This window comes from Mesocricetus auratus, unplaced genomic scaffold, assembly GCF_017639785.1.
Source record: "Mesocricetus auratus isolate SY011 unplaced genomic scaffold, BCM_Maur_2.0 Super-Scaffold_100020, whole genome shotgun sequence".
Taxonomy (NCBI): domain Eukaryota; kingdom Metazoa; phylum Chordata; class Mammalia; order Rodentia; family Cricetidae; genus Mesocricetus; species Mesocricetus auratus.
The window spans coordinates 41,396,505-41,417,397 of record NW_024429201.1 but is presented as its reverse complement, the minus strand read 5'-3'; the positions used below and the strand labels follow the sequence as shown (position 1 = coordinate 41,417,397).

General features: G+C 40.4%; 1 long non-coding RNA gene across 1 annotated transcript in view; it reads right to left on the bottom strand.

Moving 5' to 3' along the window:
- Positions 1-20,354, bottom strand: part of LOC121133212 — a 42,890-nt gene extending 22,536 nt beyond the window's left edge. The window contains exons 1-2 of the long non-coding RNA XR_005870005.1: positions 20,234-20,354; positions 3,951-4,011 (exon numbers count right to left, since the gene is read on the bottom strand). This is a non-coding gene — a long non-coding RNA (uncharacterized LOC121133212). The remainder of the gene's footprint in view (positions 1-3,950; positions 4,012-20,233) is intronic.
- Between the last annotated feature and the right edge of the window lie 539 nt (positions 20,355-20,893).

Sequence of the window (20,893 nt, the reverse complement as noted above, 5' to 3'; positions counted from 1 at the left end):
TATCAAGTTCTGAGAAAATGAGCACAGACAAGGAAAAATAGACTTTTTTTTCTTTTTCATGTGAAAACAAGGCCAAGTTGTTTTGAAGTCTTTGCTTCAACAAAATAGCATTAAGGAGACAGTATTAGTAGAAAGGCAAATTTATCTGTTTTTATGGTGACAGACCAGAAGTAGAAGTTCTAAGATGGTCTGTCATCTTGCTCCTAGCCAAAAAAAAAAAAAAAAACTAACCAATCAGATGCAGTCACTTCACCTGATGGTCTCTGGAGTTCTCTTTGGAACCATACAAAGCACTTTCTTTCATGCTTGGGAATAGCAGAGAAAGGAATCTTGGGAAATTATTGGGGACTCCAAATGGCTCTATTACATAGCTTTCAAGGTGACCTCAACTAGGAAGTGAACAGTCACTGAAATTGTTCCATGATTTTTCAGAGGAAAAAAATGGTTTAACTTTTACTTTTAAAGAAGAGTTCTTCAATGTGTCTTGCTCCCACTCTTCACCCAGATTTGTTTTGGGATTGTTGTTTTATCCATAGGTAAATTATAAAAACTTAACTTGTTAGGTGCTAGCTTGGATGTAATATAAATATGTGGCAAACCTTTAAAATAATATACATTTTGCTAGTATTCTAGAGAAACAACATACAGGCTGCTAAACTTTCTTTTCCACATCTGTTTTTTGGCAATCCCTCATGGCAAGCATGGTTAATCTTCCTACATATTTTCAAGTGGTATCAATCTGAGTTTTTAGTAATTTCAGTTCTTAGCTAGAAGTTCTCTGAAAGGAAAGTCTTTCTTATTTAGTGTTTCAACGCTACATTTCACAGTCCATCACTATGTATATATGGAATGCCTTTGGGAAGAAAAACTTTAATGTTTAAGACAAAGTACCTCATATATGTGTGCATGTATGCACATATACGTGTATGTATATATATGTGTGTGTGTGTGCGTGTGTGTGTGTTACACATAATGAGTGTGATACTTCAATTTTTTTCATTAGTGAGGCTTTCTAGGAGATAAGCAAAATTATTCCCATAAGATTTTATTAACTCCCCAATACTGCTGAAGGTAAACTTGGAAACAAATTTCTCCTTATTCTGTTGCATAAGTCTTGGGTGTTTTTTAATTCTTACTTCTTTTATTTAACTAAGTTGTCACACAAAATTCTAAAGTGAGCTTCTCTAATAGCATCGCTATGTCCTTACACTTTCCATGAGCTATACTTTTAATACTTTCAAAAACTTTAAAGAGTAAATGATTTTATCCTTATCATGACTTAATGCTTTCATCACTGTCCCTGTTTTATGTCAGAGAACCCCACAAAGCAACCATATGAAAAACACATTTCAGAGGTTTTGAAAGTTAAAAAAGAGATGCAGATACCCCCAACACATACACACCACAGCACTGGGACATCCCCCTAGGATGATAGTATTAATTTGTGACTGAAGATTATAGGCTTGAGCCAAAGTCAGAAAAAAATGCCTAGAACAGTTCACATACATAACATCTCAAAGCAAAACTTCATGCTTGTTGTTTTGAATAAAATCAAACCAAGGGCCTCATTTTCCCCCAAAATTCTCACCCTTCACACTGACCACACAAGAGCTACTTGTTAGAAGCTTCCACCAAACCCTTTCAATACTGACTTCTTACCACCAATTTTCCAAGAAGTCATCAAATCTTCTTTTGTCTAGTTTGTGGGAAGCACAAGGTCCTCTGCCCAGCACTGAGGAAGAAGGACTAGACCAACTGGGAGAAGGACAGAGGGTGTGTGGGCCCCTCCCTTCCCCAGCCACCCATACACAGATTGTGTCGGCGTTGCTGAGAAGGTACTTGGAGATAGTTAGCATGGTCAAGCTGTTGACTGTTAAGTAAAGCAATCCTTTTGCTAATGTTGCCTGTCCCAGTAATTGGTTACAGGCAAAGACCTGCGGTTTCCTAAAGTAGAAGGAATTTCACCTCCAGAGTGAAGCTGTTTCTGCTTGAGTGTCTTCTACCTGGCCAGCCAGTCTGCCTTGCACGTAACCAATGACATGAGTTAGTTAGTTAGTTTCTTAAAATAAACACCACCAATATGCAGGGAGATAATAGTGATAATCACATTTTTCCTTATTCTCTGCAGAATCCTGACTAGCACAAGGTCTTGTTCAATCTCTGCTCCTTCCTCGCTGCATTGTGTGTTGTGAGTTAAGAGAAAGTGGCATGAATAGAGAGGTCCGCTCGTACTGAAGAACTATGATTCCAAGAACCGTGTTTAATGCTTGCAAGGGTTCCCAAAGAAAACCAAAACATTGCTTTCTACCATTTTTGTGCAGATACGGAGACCAGTGCACGGGAGGCTTAGCTGCATTCCCACCACAGGAAGATCTCAAAGTGTCTAGGCAAATGTTTAAGTTAAAAGTTACTTCCAGATGCAATAGATAAATCACATCTGTGTACATACTAAAAGCATCAAAATCAACCTAATACAGACATGCCTGCATATGCTGTTTATTTCAGTAGTATTCATGATAACCAAATAAAGGGATCAGTCTAGGTGTCCACCAAAAGATGAATGGAAAAAGAAGACGTGATATATAATTATATGCATAATTAAGTTCTCCTCCACCATGATGCAGTGGAGTGGGAGTGAGCAGAGAGAAGGGAAGGGGTAGATATAATCCACATACGCTATGTGCATACATGGCAGAGTCATAGTGAGGTCCTCACTTTCTACAGTTAACATATGCTAAGAAACAATAACAAGGCCTCTTCTTTTTTAGTAGCTACATAAATCTTTAATATTTCTAAATGTAGAGAAATTGCACAGCCACACAGAGTCTGCGAAAACCAACAAGGTCTCTGTATATTATCTCATGGTTAAAAGTCCTGGTTGGAGGGAAGGCTTCAGCAGACTCTACTCTGACGTTTGCATTTTTCCTTTTCACATACTTACAAAAGGGCAGCTGGGCACAGTGGGGGACACGGGTAGCCTTGTGGCTGAGTATATAGAAAAGAAGGGCTGGTTCCCTGGACAGTCTGGCTCCCAGACATACGGATATGACAGAGTGGTGTCCCTGGGACAGGGATACACGGGGAGCTCCAGCCCTGGTCCCCACCCCGACTCCTGAGTAGTCAGAAGTCTTCGATCCAAGGAAGTTTGGCAGTTTCCTTAATCCTGAACATACAAGTTGGACAAAAAGGTCAGTTGTCTGTGTTGGTGGGGGAGGGGCAGCTCTCTCCAGCAGAGCCAGGGTGTCAGTGGCCAGGGTCTTCCCAGAGCAGAGACTATCCTTCCCTTGGGGCAAGAAAAAGGCCTTTTCTTGTTGCAAGAACCTGTCTCATCTTTAACAACATGGCTGTAGTTAGACTATGTCTAACATGAGGCTAAATTGCTCTGGTGACATGTCCTTGTCAATTCCTAGTCCATCTATGGACACTGATGGCCAGGCCTTGGTAATGGTAATGGATTGCAAGCGTTCTCTCTCCCCTTGGGGGTATGTAGCTCAGTGACTCTTGACTGGCATGAATGAAGGACTTAGATTTAATCTCTGGTAGCAGCAAAAGCAAGCAAAGTAAAAAATCCCACTGTAGAAGGGGCAGAGTGGAGGATCCCAGGCTCTCCTTAGCTACACAAGCTCTTGGTGTGGACAGTATACAGGTGGTGGGAGGTTAAGGGAAGGCTTGAGTCTACTTTTGTGAAGCTGTCACCCATGCTGGGTGCGGTTACTTTTCAGTTTCTCATTACCCATATTCCTTGCCCATATTCCTATAAGTAAACCTCAATAAACTCGTTGGTTCACCAACCTGGACTTGGGCAGAGGCATTTCTTTGGTCTATTAGTAGCCTCTCTTAGGTAAATATGAGGTATGATAGAAACAGAGACAGAAGCCATAGCCATAGGCCCTATGAAAAAGAGACTCCAGTGACCTGGGACAACTTCCCCTTGAACAACGTGAGTCTACCTCTTTCTGGTTGGCCACTCTTCAGCACTTCCCCAGCGGATAATTTGTGGTCAGGTACATCCTGGTACAGAGAGAGATAAACAAGATCATCTTAGACAAGCCCAGTGAGGCCCAAACTGTCCTTAAAGCAGCCTACCAAGGGAAAGACCTTACTAATCATATGTGTAATATATATGATGAGTAATACATATGCTCACAATTATGGCATGCATTACCTTCACATGCATGGTGTTGCAAAGTTACGAAACAGTTCCACCACCAGTAGTGTTAGCTGTTTGTGCATGTTTCATTGTTTTACATCCCCAAGAACCTAGAGCCTGACAGCTCACACAGACCCAAGTAAGAGGTATTGCTTTGCTTTTCCCCAGGGAAAGTCATGGAAGACACATATATGTTGACATCTATTTACTTCACTACAGTAGTGCTTAAGCATAGATGCAGTTAAAGTAACTACATTTAATTAGATAGTTCACATTAATTGAGATGAGTCGTTCTTTTGAGAGGAGGAATTATTTCCCAGAAAATTCTGTACAAACTTCAAAACTGAACTTTGAGAACGGGAAGTGCTCATTGATGGAAACACTGTAAAACACCAACCTGAGACAACCAAACCCTGGCACTTTTTTTTTTTTTGGTTTTTGTTTTTGGGTTTTTTGAGACAGGGTTTCTCTGTATTGTTTGGAGGCTGTCCTGGAACTCACTCTGTAGACCAGGCTGACCTCGAACTCACAGAGATCCACCTGCCTCTGCCTCCCCAGTGCTGGGATTAAAGGCATGCGCCACCACCACTCAGCTACACTGGCACTTTTTATTACAAAGTTGCAGTAAGGTTTTAGAACTTTAAATACTTAAGAGCACTAACATACTTTAGATATTCTTTTTGTAAAAATGTTCTATGTTGGCTAATTTTCAATCATTAAATATTTGGGATCTTAAGAAAGCATACAGTTATAGTAAGCTAATAATTTATAATAAATTTTAGTTATATAATAATAATTTCCACAATACTATAATGGATTATGTGACTTTGGGATTTGTAATAGTTTATTACAAATAAACTTGGAAAATAAAATAAAAATTTAAACTTATAACCTTAGAATCATTTAAAGTAGCTAAATTAAAGATCTCCCTTTGAAAATAACATGGACAGAATCTTGTAAATGTAGACTAATCTTAAAGCCATTCCAAATTTTGAGATTCTAAAAGTCTATTGATTGTTTTTTATTATTATTTATTCTGATTTTCCCTCAGAACAGTAGTTTCTTTTTTTTTAAGGATCCAAATGTCTTGACCAGAGTGATCTTGTAACTGAGGCTCCCCACAATTATGTCAACTTTAATGTAATTGGGTGAATAAATCCAACAAACCTAGGTAGATATTCTGGCTTTACCATTTTCCAGCTCAGGCTTTGCCAAATTAGTCACTCTCAATGTGACTTTCTTCGTATGCAAATAAAAAGAAAATCTTAATGTCACATCTGCTGTATCACCAAAATGTAAAAATATTTACCTCTATATACAATCTAAATATGAGTAGAATCAATTAACTATATACATACTCACATATCTGTTTTATTTTTTAAGAATTTAGCATGGTAGTTGGCGAGAGTGACATGATCATTAAATGCTACGTGTTTTTCTTAAGTAGAAAAGTTTACTTATTTTCTTTATTCAAAAGCATTCAAGTTCTGATGTAATGAGATGTATCTTCTTGTTTTATATATTTTAATTAAAATTTACATTTAAAATATCTGTTAGTGTTCATTCTTCCTGTGAAATTTAAAATGCAGAAGTTTCTTATACAGAAGTGTACTGGTCAAAAGAAAGTGGAATAAATAGGAATGAAGTACCCCAGGTTCCCTGGAGGAGGTTAGAGACCACGCAGCAGTTCGGGGAAGGGACCTGATAAAAATGGGTACATTGGCTTTTTCCTTCCATTTTACTGCCTTAATCATTCCATTCCAGTGATTTCAGTCATTCTGTCACTAAAGATTAAAACTCAAGGAAAAAATCCAAGTGCCTTGATTGGGTAAGTAAAACTAGGACCCTCTTAACTCACCTCTGTTCTCTTAGCGCAAGTTCAGCAGGACTCATGGGGGGAGAAACGCATGCCAATACAGAAAAACAAATCATACATGTACAGAATATTCCCTTTCCTTGTCTCATTAGACAAGATGAATTAGAAACTTTGCTACCTTGTCAGTGCTCTCTTGTGCTTTGAGAATAAAATGTCCCCACAGCCCCGTGTGTTCATCACTTGCTCATCAGCTTGTGGCAATATTTGGGGATGTAGTAGAGTGTTCCAAGGGTGGGGCTCTGGCCCGCATTTGTAGCGTGGTGTGTGGCCTTGTCCCTAGTCCCTTCTTTCGTCCCTGCTTCCCACTTGCACACACTCCTGTCATCACAATGTTCCGTCCAGGCACACGGGGTGAAGCAGGGGCCAAGCCATCGCAGGCAGAAACCTCTGCAATTGGAAGCAAAGTAAATCTTTTTTCCTTTTAACCTTTGTGCCGGACATTTAATTTTGTCCTAGTAACAAGGAAAGCAACAAACACAGAAAGTTGGTACCAAAGAAATAGAGACATTGACATTACCAACCTGACCATAATGTGCTTAAGAGTTGTCTACAAGAATTGGCTTGTAGTAGAGATTTGGAAAACTTTGGAGAAAGTATCAGACATTGTAAGCAGTGTTAACTGGAGAATTTGTTGAGAATTCAGACCAGAATGCTTATAGAAGTGTCAGTAGTAAAAAGGCATGCTATAAAGTTTCCAGTGGAAATAAGGACTATATTGGGAATTAGACTAGAGACTAGTTATGCTATAATATGACAAAAATCATCTGCAGTTTTTTCTATGTCCTAAGACTTAGAAGGGAGCTGAATTTAAAAGTTATGGGCTCATTTGACAAATGGAGTTTCAACACAGCAAAGTATGCAAGCTGTGGCATGGTTTATTCCAGATTTATAAGAACTGATAGGAAAAAGCAGAGCAGGCATAAATTGGGAGACTTAAAATTATGAAGATTCTCTTTTTTTATTATTAGTTTTATTAGAAAGGGGAGGGAGTGAGAGAGAAAAAGAGGTAAAGAGATACAGAGACAGAGAGAGGACAGAAGGGAGGGAAAGAGAGCTGGAAAAGACAGCATAAGTGCAAAGATTCTCCTTTATAAAAAGAATTTCTATACAATCTTAATTAAAATTCCAATATCATTCTTCACAGAAATAGAAAAGACTTTCTGCCTCTGTGCCTCTCTCTCTCTCTCTTTCTCTCTCTCTCTCTCTCTCACACACACACACACACACATACACACAATATTTTTTAAAAAATATCAATAGGCATTTCTATTCAAAGAATATAATCAACAAATTATAGCAATTTCTATTTGCCAAATGGCTTACTTCATACTAATTTCTTTTAAGTTGTTCATAATTCTAACAAAACTGGTTAATATTTTTCAAATATTACAGCAGAATTAAAGCTGCTTCAAAGACATTTAAAATAAATTTTGACTAAAGCACACTGAAAACAGCAAAAATAACAGAAAAAAGATTCCATGGAAGTACATAGAAACAAATTGAAAACACTACAACACAGACTGTCTGCACAGTCCAGTCTCCTGTACTACATCCTGTCATGCACCTCATAGTCCAGTTACATATTAACTGACCTCCCAAATGATGATTCTAAACTCTTAGAAACTAGTTACGGTACAGAAGTACATGACACATTTTAGAATATGTCAAGAAACGATTTTTTTAAAGGAGTGTGTTAAAGGGAGTAAGCATGTGATTTAAAAATACATATGTCTTTCTACACAATTCTACAAAATGATGAAAATAATAGTAAGCAACTCTAATTAAGGGCTGGCCATGTGCTAAGTGCTTTAACTGAATAAACTTCCTTAGTATTCGCACAAACTCCCACTACATGCTATTATTATACCATAGATAAGAAAACTAACAGACGTTAAATGTCTGTCTACGGTCACTGTGTTAGTGAGGGCAGTGAGATCATAACAATCAGCAGCCACAAGACCTCAGTGGCTCCAAACAACAGATGCTTATTTGTCATTCGTGCCACCGTGACACGTCTGGGACTTTGCTCTTTGCAGTTTTCACTCAGGGGCGTAGAACACGGCGTATGTGCTGTCTGAAATGAAGCTAGTTGCCATGCAAAGCAAAGAGAATTTGGTGCTTTGTGCTTGAGTCCTCCCCTCCCTAAAGTCACATGACCATGAATCACTTCCCGAGATGCAAGCCTGCCACGTGTCTAAAACGGGAGATGGCAGTCCAGCAGTGTGAGCGGACCTCGAGACAAATCATGCAACTAGAGCGTGAGATGGCAGGATTCAGACTGATATCACCTAATAACAGGGTTTATAAGGAGGACTACAGAGGCCTCCAGTTCATATACTGCAGAGAACTAAGTGGGTCCCACTTAGAAAAGCCCCTGATCTTTGTAAAATGTTCTTTGGCATTGCAGAACCCACTTTAAGAAAACAATGTTGGAAACAAATATTGCAGCACACCTATGTAATCCTAGCATTTGGGAGGCTAAGGTAGAAGATTACTAATTTGAGCCCATCCTGTTTCAAATCAATTTACACATGAGTTTACATATTTTAATAATTACTCTATGAGATTAAAATAATTTCACCTCCCCCACCCCAACCCCCACCCCCTGCTTTTTTTTTAACCTCCAAACACTCCATGTACCTTGCCAACTTGCTGTCTTTCAAATACATGAGCTGTTTTTCTTTAAGTGCAGGGTCTCTCTCCTCTCTCTCTCTCTCTCTCTCTCTCTCTCTCTCTCTCTCTCTCTGTGTGTGTGTGTGTGTGTGTGTGTGTGTGTGTGTGTGTGTGTGTGTTACCTTACATGAACTTTAATGAGTTCCAGGAGAGAGAGAGAGAGAGAGAGAGAGAGAGAGAGAGAGAGAGAGAGAGAGAGAGAGAGAGAGAGAGGAGAGAAAGGAAGGAGGAATGAAGGAAGGAAGGAAGGAAGGAAGGAAGGAAGGAAGGAAGGAAGGAAGGAAGGAAGGAAGGGAGGGAGGGAGGGAGGGAGGGAGGGAGGAAGGAAGGAAGGAAGGAAGGAAGGAAAGGAGAGAAGGAAGGGTGTAGGTGGAGAGAAGAGAGGAGGGGAGGGGAGAGAGAGGAAAGGATGACCCAGCTATTTCAAATTATAATATTGTATCGCCTTAATGGAGGCTCCAGAGTGATAACGGCTGGCATTCCTGCCCCATGTGTGTGCTTACTTAACCCTAAAACATCTGAACACATAATACAAGTGACATTACATCAGTTGCTCAGCCCGGTGTGTTTGAGCAGAGCGTCGTGGTAATGGTTGAGCATGTGACGGAGAAAACTTTTACCTCATGGAGACAAAGAGCAAAGCCTTGAAACTAGGGGCCGTGAGAACTTTCAAAGACATGTCCTCAGTTACCTGTTTCCCCAGTCAGGCCAACTTTTGAAGTTTCCACCTACTAACACAAGTCTCCCAATGGGGACCAAATGTTCAAAACACAGTCTTTAGAAGGCATTTCTATTCAAATCATGACATTCTGCCTTTGGCTCTAAAGGTTCACTGACATTTCATTATACAAAACACATTTAGTCCATCTCCAAGGATTACCCAAGTATTTAGGAATATGTGTATATACATATATGCACATATATAACAAAAATTAACAAATAAAGAGGCCATGAACTTGAAAGAGAGCAAGAAGGGATACATGGGGTGGGGGTTAGAGGGTAGAAAGGGAAGGGAGAAATGATGTCTTTATTACAGTCTCAAAAGGTAAAAGAAATACTTTTAAAAAGAGTTAAGGGAAAACTGAAGATAATAAACTTCAATAAATAAATAAATGAATAACCTGTTTGCGATTTGTGAATAAATGTGGCTTGGTCTTTTGACAGCTTGATTGGTTGGGCCTTACTGGGTTAGATGTCACAATGCTTTTTTTTTTTTTTTTTTGCCAAAAATGGGGGAAGTTTCCAGATTTACATCTCTGAACAACTCCAGCTTAGGGGTGTATTTCCTCACAAGTTCCACAGCAGAAAAAGGGGTTGGCAAAGAGACTGAGAACACAGGCCTCTCCCCCACTTCTTCAGCAGGTAACACAGGTGGCTCATCAAGCCAGTCCATGCATCCCACAATCCAGAGGCAGCCAAAACCAGCTTGGCCTTGACTTTTTTTTTTTTTTTTGAGACAGGGTTTCTCTGTGTATCGTGGCTGTCCTTGAACTCACAGAGATCCGCCTGCTTCTGCTTCCCAAGTGCTGAGATTAAAGGTGAGTACTGCCGGGCATTGGTGGTGCACGCCTTTAATCCTGGGGTCTACAGAGTGAGCTCCAGGACAGTTTCCAAAACAATACAGAGAAACCCTGTCTCGAAAAATCAAAACAATCAAAAAAAAAAAAAAAAAAGGCGAGTACCACCACATCGAAGCTCTAGTACACATTTTTAATATTCACCTTTTGTCAGTTCTTAGAGTTTTGATCCATTTATACAAATAAAATTAATTTCTTAATCTATTGCTAGGTCCAGAAGTGAAATTCTAGTCTCCACTTAGGTTATGGCTGATAGATGCTAATATGAGACCAACTGTTTTCTATCTACTTTTCTGAGTCTTTACTAGAATAAAAATCTTAAAGTGAGTCTTTTTGCTGGGACTCCAGAACAAAGGTTTGTTGACTCTTGATAATAAATGCATATTTTCAGTATCAGCCACATTTCTGGGAACTTGAAACTTGAGACCATAGTAATGAAAGTATTAACTAGAATTTTAACAGTTAAAAATGTGCTTGCTAAGTCACGGAAAGTTGAGAGGTTCTCTTGTATTTTTATTACAGGAATTATTTTGAGCTTAATTGATAAGACATTACAGAAAGTTTTAAGCTATATATTTTACTTAAGAAGAAGAATACAAATAAAGACGGGAAAGCCAGTGTTGTTTGAGGATCCATCATTTAATAAATGCCTCATATCTGCTCTTGGATAGCATTTTCATCTAGGAATCCAGAGTATCTGTGGTACAACAAATCTCTGGACACAGCTGTACTCATTAGGGAATTTAAATGTGGGGAACTTGACTCAGTAATATTTGCCTGAGGTCCACCCTAGAAGACTGAAACAGCTAAGCACACCAGCCCCAGGGGATGCCGGTAGACATTCACCTCTTTTCATCACTGAGGTTTAAATTACCTAGGATAGACTGATGACCAAAGGGATTAAGACTGGGCTGGTTTTATCCCCAGAAACAGCTGACCTGACAAGGGTTAACTCTTGAATCCCAGGCTGATGCCTGGTAATCCAGCATGGGACTGATCAAGACCCCCTGAATGTGGGTGCCAGTGAGGAGGCCTAGGTAATCTATTGAGCCTTGGGCAGTAGATCAGTATTCATCCTGAGTATACACATGGACTTTGGAATCCCATCCAACAATGTGAGATGCACTCTCACCCTGAACTCTTGGGAGGGTCTAGGCCCTGCCCTGGATGAAATGACAGACTGTGGACATCCCCATGGAGGGCGTCACCCTCCCTGGGGAAAAAAGGGGATATTGGAGAGGGGTTAGGGGGAGGGCACAGGAGGAGGGGAGGGAAAGGGAGAGGGACCTGGAACTGACTTGTGAAGCAACCTTGTTTCTAATCTAAATTTAAACTTAAAAATAAATAATAAAAAATAAATAAATAAATTTCCTAGGATAATTTCTAACCATAGATAAGAGAAAGTATGGCAACATTAAGTTCTAAACTCTTAGAAGACTAAAAAGTAAAGATTAAGGTAGAAAGGTAAAAGAAAAATTATGAGAAACAAGATTGCCCCCACACTTGAAGCAATGAAAAAGAAAGAGACAGCAAATTTGACAATACGGTTGTGTTGGGTTTGTAGGACACAATATAGGGAAAGTCAGGTGAGTAAAACCTGGTGTCTTCCTTCATAGCGCATATCATGTTGGAGTGTACGCAATGTGAAACTGAACGGAAGAGACACGCTATGGTAAACACAATGAGTGACTCAGAAGCGTGTGCACAGAGTACTGGACTACGGTTCAGATTCCTAATTTGCTATATACAAGGATGAGTACAGCACTCTAGTTATTGCCTGAGCTTTCTACTAGCACAGAGCTGGAACCAGCGGGAGAGGTATAACTATGAGAATCGTAAGCTGGGTGTGGCCCTGCATACCTGCCTGCAGTCCCAGCAGGGGCTGGGAAAGGATTATGAGTTCCAGTCTAGCTTGAGATTCACTCAGAAACCAAAACAATAACAAAGACTTCAGTGTTCACAGAGTTGTGTGTAAAATTAGATTACGAAAATGTGGGGCTGATTAGGCAAATCTGAAACCCAGCGCAAGTCACTGGAAAGGGCAGACCAGAGGCCTCAGGCAGCTGAGATTGTAGCCCATAGAGAGGATTCCTTCCTTGACGATGTGTGTCAGCCCTGTCCTAACGGCCTTTCAACTGACTGAGTCAGGCTGCTGCAGATGATCTAGGATAACCTCTGTCACAGAAGGTAACAGAAGATGGACCTGAATCACGTCTACAATGTTCCCTCACAGCTTTACCTATGCTCTGAATACTAGCATCTGGTGAACTCACACTTCAAAGTGACCAAAGTAACAAACCTGGGGACTATGCATCTAACACTACCACTAGCTGAACAGGCAGGAGAAAGTCTTCAGGTTTCTTTAAATCCTTATTTATTTGTAAAGAGTAACTACCTGGTGGCATTGAAAATTAAGATGATCCATAAAAAGTGGGCCCAGGAACATGTTTGGTATATAGTAAATTTTCAATAGATATTACTTTATTATCATCTTACTATCAGAGTGAGAGTAGAAAATCAACTGTTTCTCTGAGTTTCTGTAAAACCAGCATATTTTTCTATAACTCAGTAATGTGAGATTGTGTGTGTGTGTGAGAGAGAGAGAGAGAGAAAGAGAGAGAGAGAGACCAAGAGAGAGACACAGAGAGAGAGAAACACAGAGAGAGACACAGAGAGAGAGAAACACAGAGAGAGACACACACAGAGAGAGAGAGAGAGAGAGAGAGAGAGAGAGAGAGAGAGAGAGAGAGATTGAACCCAAGGCATGCGTACGAGCACTTATGAGAATTAAACGAACATTCTTTAAAGAAACAGATGTGTGTGTGATGGAAGACAAAAGAGAGGATTGAATGCCCTAGAGCTGGAATTCCAGGCAATTGTTAACCACCCAGTACGGGTGCTAAGAACCAAACTCAGGTCATCTAAAAAAAAAACAGTGAACAAGCTTAATGGCTAACATCTCTCCAGACCCAAGGTGATTTTTTTAAATTGCTTCAGGGTTGAGTTATCCACTGTAAAATTAAGACACATGCATTTTCAAAACCATGCTCTATAAAATTCAACCAGTGCTGGGCATTGGTGGCACACACCTTTAATCCCAGCCCTCGTGAGGCAGAGGCAGGTGGATCACTGTGAGTTCAAGGCCAGCCTGGTCTACAAAGCAAGTTCCAGGACAGCCTCCAAAACAATACAGAGAAACCCTGTCTCGAAAAACAAAAAAACAAAACAAAAAAAATTCAACCAGTGGACTCCACCCCCCCCAACAGACGACCAATCGACCAGGAACCTGCAGAAAGAGATGGTCCACTTCTGCTCAACCCAGGGCAGAGGACAGAGGATTCCCTGGCTTAGGGACTGCAGCCAGGTCGACTCCCCTCCAGATGGACGACCAAGCAACCACGAGCCTGAGAAAGAGCTGGTCCACTTCTGCCCACACTCAGGGCAGAGGGCTGAGGTGAGCATCTGGTCCCCATCTTAGACCCGATTTCCTCCTGCTCGCCCTCTCTGTGATCCCCTGGCTTGGGGACTGCTGCCAGGTCGACCCCTCCCCCCACAGACGACCAATCAACCAGGAGCCTCAGAGAGAGCTGGTCCACTTCTGCCCACACTCAGGTTAGAGGGCAGAGGACAGACAGCAGAGGCCAGAGAATATTGGATTCATTTGCACCCACTAAAAGGGAACCCTGATCACCTACACACCAGGAGAGGAAGAGACTCTTTCTACACCCACTGGAAGAAGTGATGGGGAAGAGGCAATATAAGAACACACTCAGCAACAGAAAAACAAATATGACACCACCAAAGTCTAGAGATTCTACACCAGTAAGACCTGAACACCTCAATGCAGATAAAGCAGAAGGGACTGACCATAAAAACACCTCCATGAAAATGATAGAGGCCCTCAAAGAGGATGTAAGAAAATCCCTTAAAGAAATCAAAGAAAAAACTAACCAAAAAATGCAAGAAATAGAAGAAAGAACAAACCAAAAAAATCCAACAAATGCAAGAAAGGGAGGAAAACACAAAGCAAAAATTACAAGAAAGCTGACATGGAGACAATAAAAAAAAACACAGTCTGAAGGAATGCTGGAAAGAGAAAAACTGGGGAAACAGTCAGATACTACAGATGCAAGCATAACCAACAGAATACAAGAGATGGAAGAGAGAATCTCAGGTGTTGAAGACACACTAGGAGAAATAGATTCATCAATTAAAGAAAATCTTAAGAACAACAAATCCCTAACACAAAATATCCAGGAAATATGGGACACTGTGAAAAGACCAAACCTAAGAATAATAGGTATACAAGAAGGTGAAGAAACACACCTCAAAGGGGCAGAAAACATACTCAACAAAATCATAGAAGAAAACTTTCCCAACTTAAAGATGCCAATGAAGATACAAGAAGCTTATAGAACACCAAATAGAGTGGATCACACAAAAAAGTCCCCTGACTACATAATAATCAAGACCCCAAGCATACAGAATAAAGAATACTTAGAATCACACCTGACTTCTCCATGGAAACTCTGAAAGCCAGAAGGTCCTGGATAGATATTCTACCAATAATAAGAGACCAAGGATGCCAACCCAGACTACTATACCCAGCAAAGCTTTCAATCACTATATAGATGGAGAAAACAAGATATTCCATGACAAAACCAGATTTAAGCAATACATATACACTAACCCAGCCCTACAGAAACTTCTGGAAGGAAAATTCCAGTCCAAGGAAGTTAACTACAACTAGAAAAACATAGGAAAAAGATAATCCCACTTTACCAACACCCAAAAGAGAAAAGAGGTGGAAATCCACATACAATTGCACCAAAAACAACCATTCCAAATCAAATGAGAATGAACAATCAAAGGTCATTAATATCCCTCAATATTAATGGCCTTAACACGCCCATAAAAAGGAACAGGCTGACAGAATGGATTTGAAGACAGAACCCATCCTTCTGCTGCATACAAGAAACACACCTCAGCCTCAAAGACAGACATTACCTCAGAGTTAAGGGTTGGGAAAAGATTTTCCAATCAAATGGTCCCAAGAAACAAGCAGGGGTATCAATCCTAACATCTAACAAACTAGACTTTAAACTGAAATCAATCAAAAGAGATGAAGATCATTTCATATTCATCACAGGAAAAATCCACTAAGATGAAGTCTCAATTCTGAACATCTATGCCCCAAATGCACAGGCATCCACATTCATAAAAGAAACATTACTAAATCTCAAACCACACATAAAACCTCAAACACTTATAGTAGGAGACTTCAACACCCCACTGTCACCACTAGACAGGACTACAAGACAGAAACTTAACAAAAAAGCAAAGGAACTAATAGAAGTTATGACCCAATTGGGTTTGACAGACATATATAGAACATTCCATCCAAACAAAAAAATTATACCTTCTTCTCAGCACCACATGGAACCTTCTCAAAAATTGACCACATACTTGGTAACATAGCAAACCTCAACAGGTACAAAAAAAATTGGAATAACTCCATGTATCTTATTAGACCACCATGCATTAAAGTTAGAGTTCAACAACAAAACAAACTACAGGAACCCTACAAACTCATGGAAATTGAATAATGTGGTATTGCACCACTCCTGGGCCAATGAAGAAATAAAAAAGAGAAATTAAAGACTTCCTAGAATTCAATGAGAATGACGACACAACATACCCAAACTTATGGGACACTTTGAAAGCAGTGCTACGAGGGAAGTTCATCGCACTAAGTGCCCACATGAAGAAACTGGAGAATAGTTACACTAGAGAATTAACAACTCAGCTGAAAGCTCTAGAACACAAAGAATCAAACTCACCCAGGAGGAGTAGATGCCAGGAAATAATCAAATTGAGGGTTGAAATCAATAAAGTAGAACTAGGAAAATAATACAAAGAATCATGTAATAAAGAGTTGGTTCTTTGAGAAAATCAACAAGATAGACAAATCTTTATCCAAACTCACCAAATGGCAGAATGTGAACATGCAAATTAACAAAATCAGAAATGAAAAGGGGGACATCACAACGGACACTGAAGAAACCAAGAGAATCATCAGGTCATACTTTGAAAACCTGTACTCCACAAAATTCAAAAATTTAAAGGAAGTGGATGACTTCCTGGATAGACATCACCTGCCAAAATTAAATCAATATATAAGCAATTTAAATAGACCTATAACACCTAAGGAAATAGAAGCAGTCATCAAAAGTCTCCCAACCAAAAAAAGCCCAAGGCCAGATGGCTTCAGTGCAGAATTTTATCAGAAATTCAAAGAACACCTTCTACCAATTCTCCTCAAAGTATTCCATGCAATAGAAGCAAAAGGGTCTTTGCCAAACTCTTTTTATGAGGCTTCAATAACATTGATACCCAAGCCACACAAAGATACAACTAAGAAAGAGAACTTCAGACCAATTTCCCTCTATAACATTGATGTGAAAATACTTAATAAACTACTGGCAAATCGGATCCAAGAACACATCAGAAAACTCATCCACCATGATCAAGTAGGCTTCATTCCAGGGATGCAGGGATGGTTCAACACACGAAAATCTATCAATGTAATCCATCATATAAACAAGCTGAGAAACAAAAATCACATGATCATCTCACTAGATGCTGAAAAAGTCTTTGACAAAATCCAACACCCCTTCATGGTAAAGGTCTTGGAGAGATCTGGGATAACAGGAACATACCTCAACATAATAAAAGTTATATACAGCAAACCAACAGCCAACATCAAACTAAATGGACAGAAACTCTAGGCGATTCGGCTAAAATCAGGAACAAGACAAGGCTGTCCCCTCTCCCCATACCTCTTCAATGTTATACTTGAAGTTCTAGCTAGAGCAATACAACAACAAAAGGAGATCAAGGGGATACAAATTGGAAAGGAAGAGGTAAAACTTTCACTATTTGCAGATGATATGATAGTTTACATAAGTGATCCAAAGAGCTCTACCAGGGAACTCTTACAACTGATTAACACCTTCAGCAAAGTGGCAGGATATAAGATCAACTCAAGAAAATCAGTAGCCCTACTATATACAGACAATAAGAGGGCTGAGAAAGAAATCAGAGAAACATCACCCTTTACAATTACCACACACAACATAAAATACCTTGGAGTAACGCTAACCAAACAAGTGAAAGACCTGTATCGCAAGAACTTTGAGTCTTTAAAGAAAGAAATTAAAGAAGACACCAGAAAATGGAAAGATCTCCCATGCTCTTGGATAGGTAGGATCAATGTAGTAAAAATGGCAATCCTGCCAAAAGCAATCTATAGACTCAATGCAATCCCCATCAAAATCCCAGCACAATTCTTCACAGACCTTGAAAGAACAATTCTCAACTTTATATGGCAAAACAAAAGACCCAGGGTAGCCAAAACAACCTTACTCAACAAAGCAATATCTGGAGGCATCACCATCCCTGACTTCAAGCTCTATTATAGACAGGTAGACCAATGGAATTGAACTGAACACTCTGAGATTAATCCACAAACCAATGAACAGATGCTTTTCAACAAAGAAGCTAAAATTATACAATGGAAAAAAGATAGCATATTCAACAAATGGTGCTAGCATAACTAGATATTGGCATGTAGAAGACTGCAGATAGATCCATGTCTGTCACCCTGTACAAAATTTAAATCCAAATGGATCGAAGACCTCAACATAAATCCAGCCACACTGAACCTGTTAGAAGAGAAAGTGGGAGATACCCTTGAATGAATTGGTACAGGGGACCGCTTCTTGAACATAACACTAGTAGCACAAACACTGAGATCAACAATTAATAAATGTGACCTGCTGGAACTGAGTAGCTTCTGTAAGGCAAAGAACACAGTCAGCAAGACAAAAAGGCAACCCACACATTGGGAAAAGATATTCACTAACCCCACATCTGACAGAGGGCTGATCTCCAAAATTTAAGAAGAACTCAAGAAGTTATTTTCCAAAACACCAGTGGGGGACTGAACTAAATAGAGAATTCTCAATAGAGGAGACTAAAATGGCTGAGAGACACTTGAGAAACATCCTTAGCCATTAGGGAAATGCAAATCAAAACAACACTGAGATATCATCTTACTCCTGTCAGAATGTTTAAAATCAAAACGCCAGTGACAGCTTATGCTGGAGAGGATGTGAAGAAAGGGGAACACTCCTCCACTGCTGGTGGGAGTGCAAACTTGTACAGCCACTTTGGAAATCAGCATGGCGATTCCTCAGGAAAATGGGAATCAGTCTACCACACGACCCAGCAATTCCACCCTTAGGCATATACCCCAAAGACACCCATTCATGTCTGTTCCACTATGTTCATAGCAGCATTATTTCTAATAGCCAGAACCTGGAAGCAACCTAGATGCCCCTCAACTGAAGAGTGGATAGAGAAAATGTGATATATTTACATAATGGAGTACTATTTAGCAGAAAAAACAATGGAATCTTGAAATTTGCAGGCAAATGGATGGCACTAGAAGAAACCATCCTCAGTGAGGTAACCCAGTCACAAAAAGACAAACATGGTATGTACTCACTCATATATGGATTTTAGACATGGATCAGAGGAGTGTCAGCCTACAAACCCAGGGCCAGTGAGTCTGGGAAACAGGGAGGTTCCCAAGAGATATGCATTATACCCCAGAGAAGTGGAAAGAGGCAAGATCTCCTGAGCAGATTGGGAACATGGAGGGAGAGGAGGGAACCAGGAAAAAGAGAGGGGGATAAGAGGAGAGTAGAAGAAGACATGGGGGAGCAGGAAGGTTGAGTCGGGGTAAGAGTAGAGGAGACCAGGATGACAGATACCATAATAGTTGGAGTCATTATAGCTTTGAGAAGAGAGCTGACACCAGTGAGATTTCCAAAGATCTACAAGGATAACACCAACAGGAAAACTAAGTAATAGAGGAGAGACTACAATAATAGCCCCTACCTAATGATAAGGTTGATGATTTCCTTATATGACATCCTAGAACCTTCATCCAGGGACTGATGGAAGCAGAGAAAGATACTTACAGCTAAACACTGAACTGACCTACAGGAACCCAGTGACAGAGATGGAGGAGTGATGAGCAAAGGGGTCAAAACCGTGCTGGTGAAACCCACAAAGACAGCTGACTGGACAAGGGGGAGCTCTTGAACTCCAGACTGATGGCTAAGGGGCCAACAGGGGACTGATCCAAACTCCATGAATGTAGTGTCAGTGAGGAGGCCTCAGAAATCTCGGGGGCCTTGGGTAGTAGATTAGTGTTCATCATGGCATACAAATGAACTTTAGGAGCCCATTCCACATGGAGGGATGTTCTCTCAGCCTGGACACATGGGAAGGGCTGCCCTGGATGAAATGGCAGACTCTGGAGATCCCCCCAAGGAGGTCCTTACCCTCCCTGGGGAAATATGTGGGGATTGAGCTGGGGATGGGGGGGTGGGGGTCGGACTGGTAGGGAGAAGGGGGGGGAGCTGGGATTGTCATTTGAAGCATGCATGTTTCTAATTTTAAAAAACAGAAAAGAAAAAAATTCAACCAGTATTTATAATTACAGATTTTAATATATGCTAATTTTTACTACCATATATTAATTATATGTAATGGGTTCAATTCTGACATTTTCCTACTTGTACATAAAATATATTTAGACTATATTCACACGTACACCTTGTAATTTCTTTGCCCCTCCTGCTAACACCCTTTTCTTAATTAGCTCCCCTTCTACCTCTCTCACTTTGTGTGTGTATGTGTGTGTGTAAGTGTGTATATGTGTGTGTGTGAGTCTGCATGCAAACCCATGCATGTACTCTCCCTTGCCTAACCCAGTGAGTTTCATTATGGTTGCTTACAAGAGCTTGACTGAGTTGGCTGATAGCCATATGGACACCTTATCAGTGATTACAGTACCAAGAAAATGTCTCTGTCTCTCCCACCAACCTTTATCCATACATTAATCCTCCATGACAGGATTTTGATGGGACCACTCTGACGGAGATCTTGAGCAGGTTGCCATAGCTCCCGTGAATTCAAGAGTTCAACAGTCATGCCATGCATAGAAGTCAGCATTCCCCATCTTCCCTACCCCCGCCCTCCACTTTACATTCTTCTTCTGCAATGTTCCCCGAACCTTAGAGGAAGGGATATATAAGTATCCCTTGCCAACAGTCACTTACTCTCTGTCTTGTGATTGGTTATGAGTATCTGACATCACAAAAGGCCACTAACCTAAGCTGTGAGCAGCACTATTCTGTGGGCATGGTTACTTAGACAGCAATATGATAAGCACATCATGACCTGGGAAGTCTTTTGGATGGTTTTCCCCTCCAAGTGAAAGGAAAATCTGCCAGATATTTACAATCTCTCTCTCTTTTTATTTAAATTAGAAACAAGCTTACTTTACATGTCAATCCCAGCTCTCTCCCCCTTAACTCCTCCCCCTTCCCCTCCACTCTGATCCCTAGGGAGGGTGAGGCCTTCCATGGAGGATCTCCAGAGACTATCATTTCATTCAGGGCAAGGACTAGTCCCTTCCCCAAGAGTCCAGGCTGGGAAAGTATCCCTCATTGTGGATACTGATCCCCATAAATTGCCTAGGCC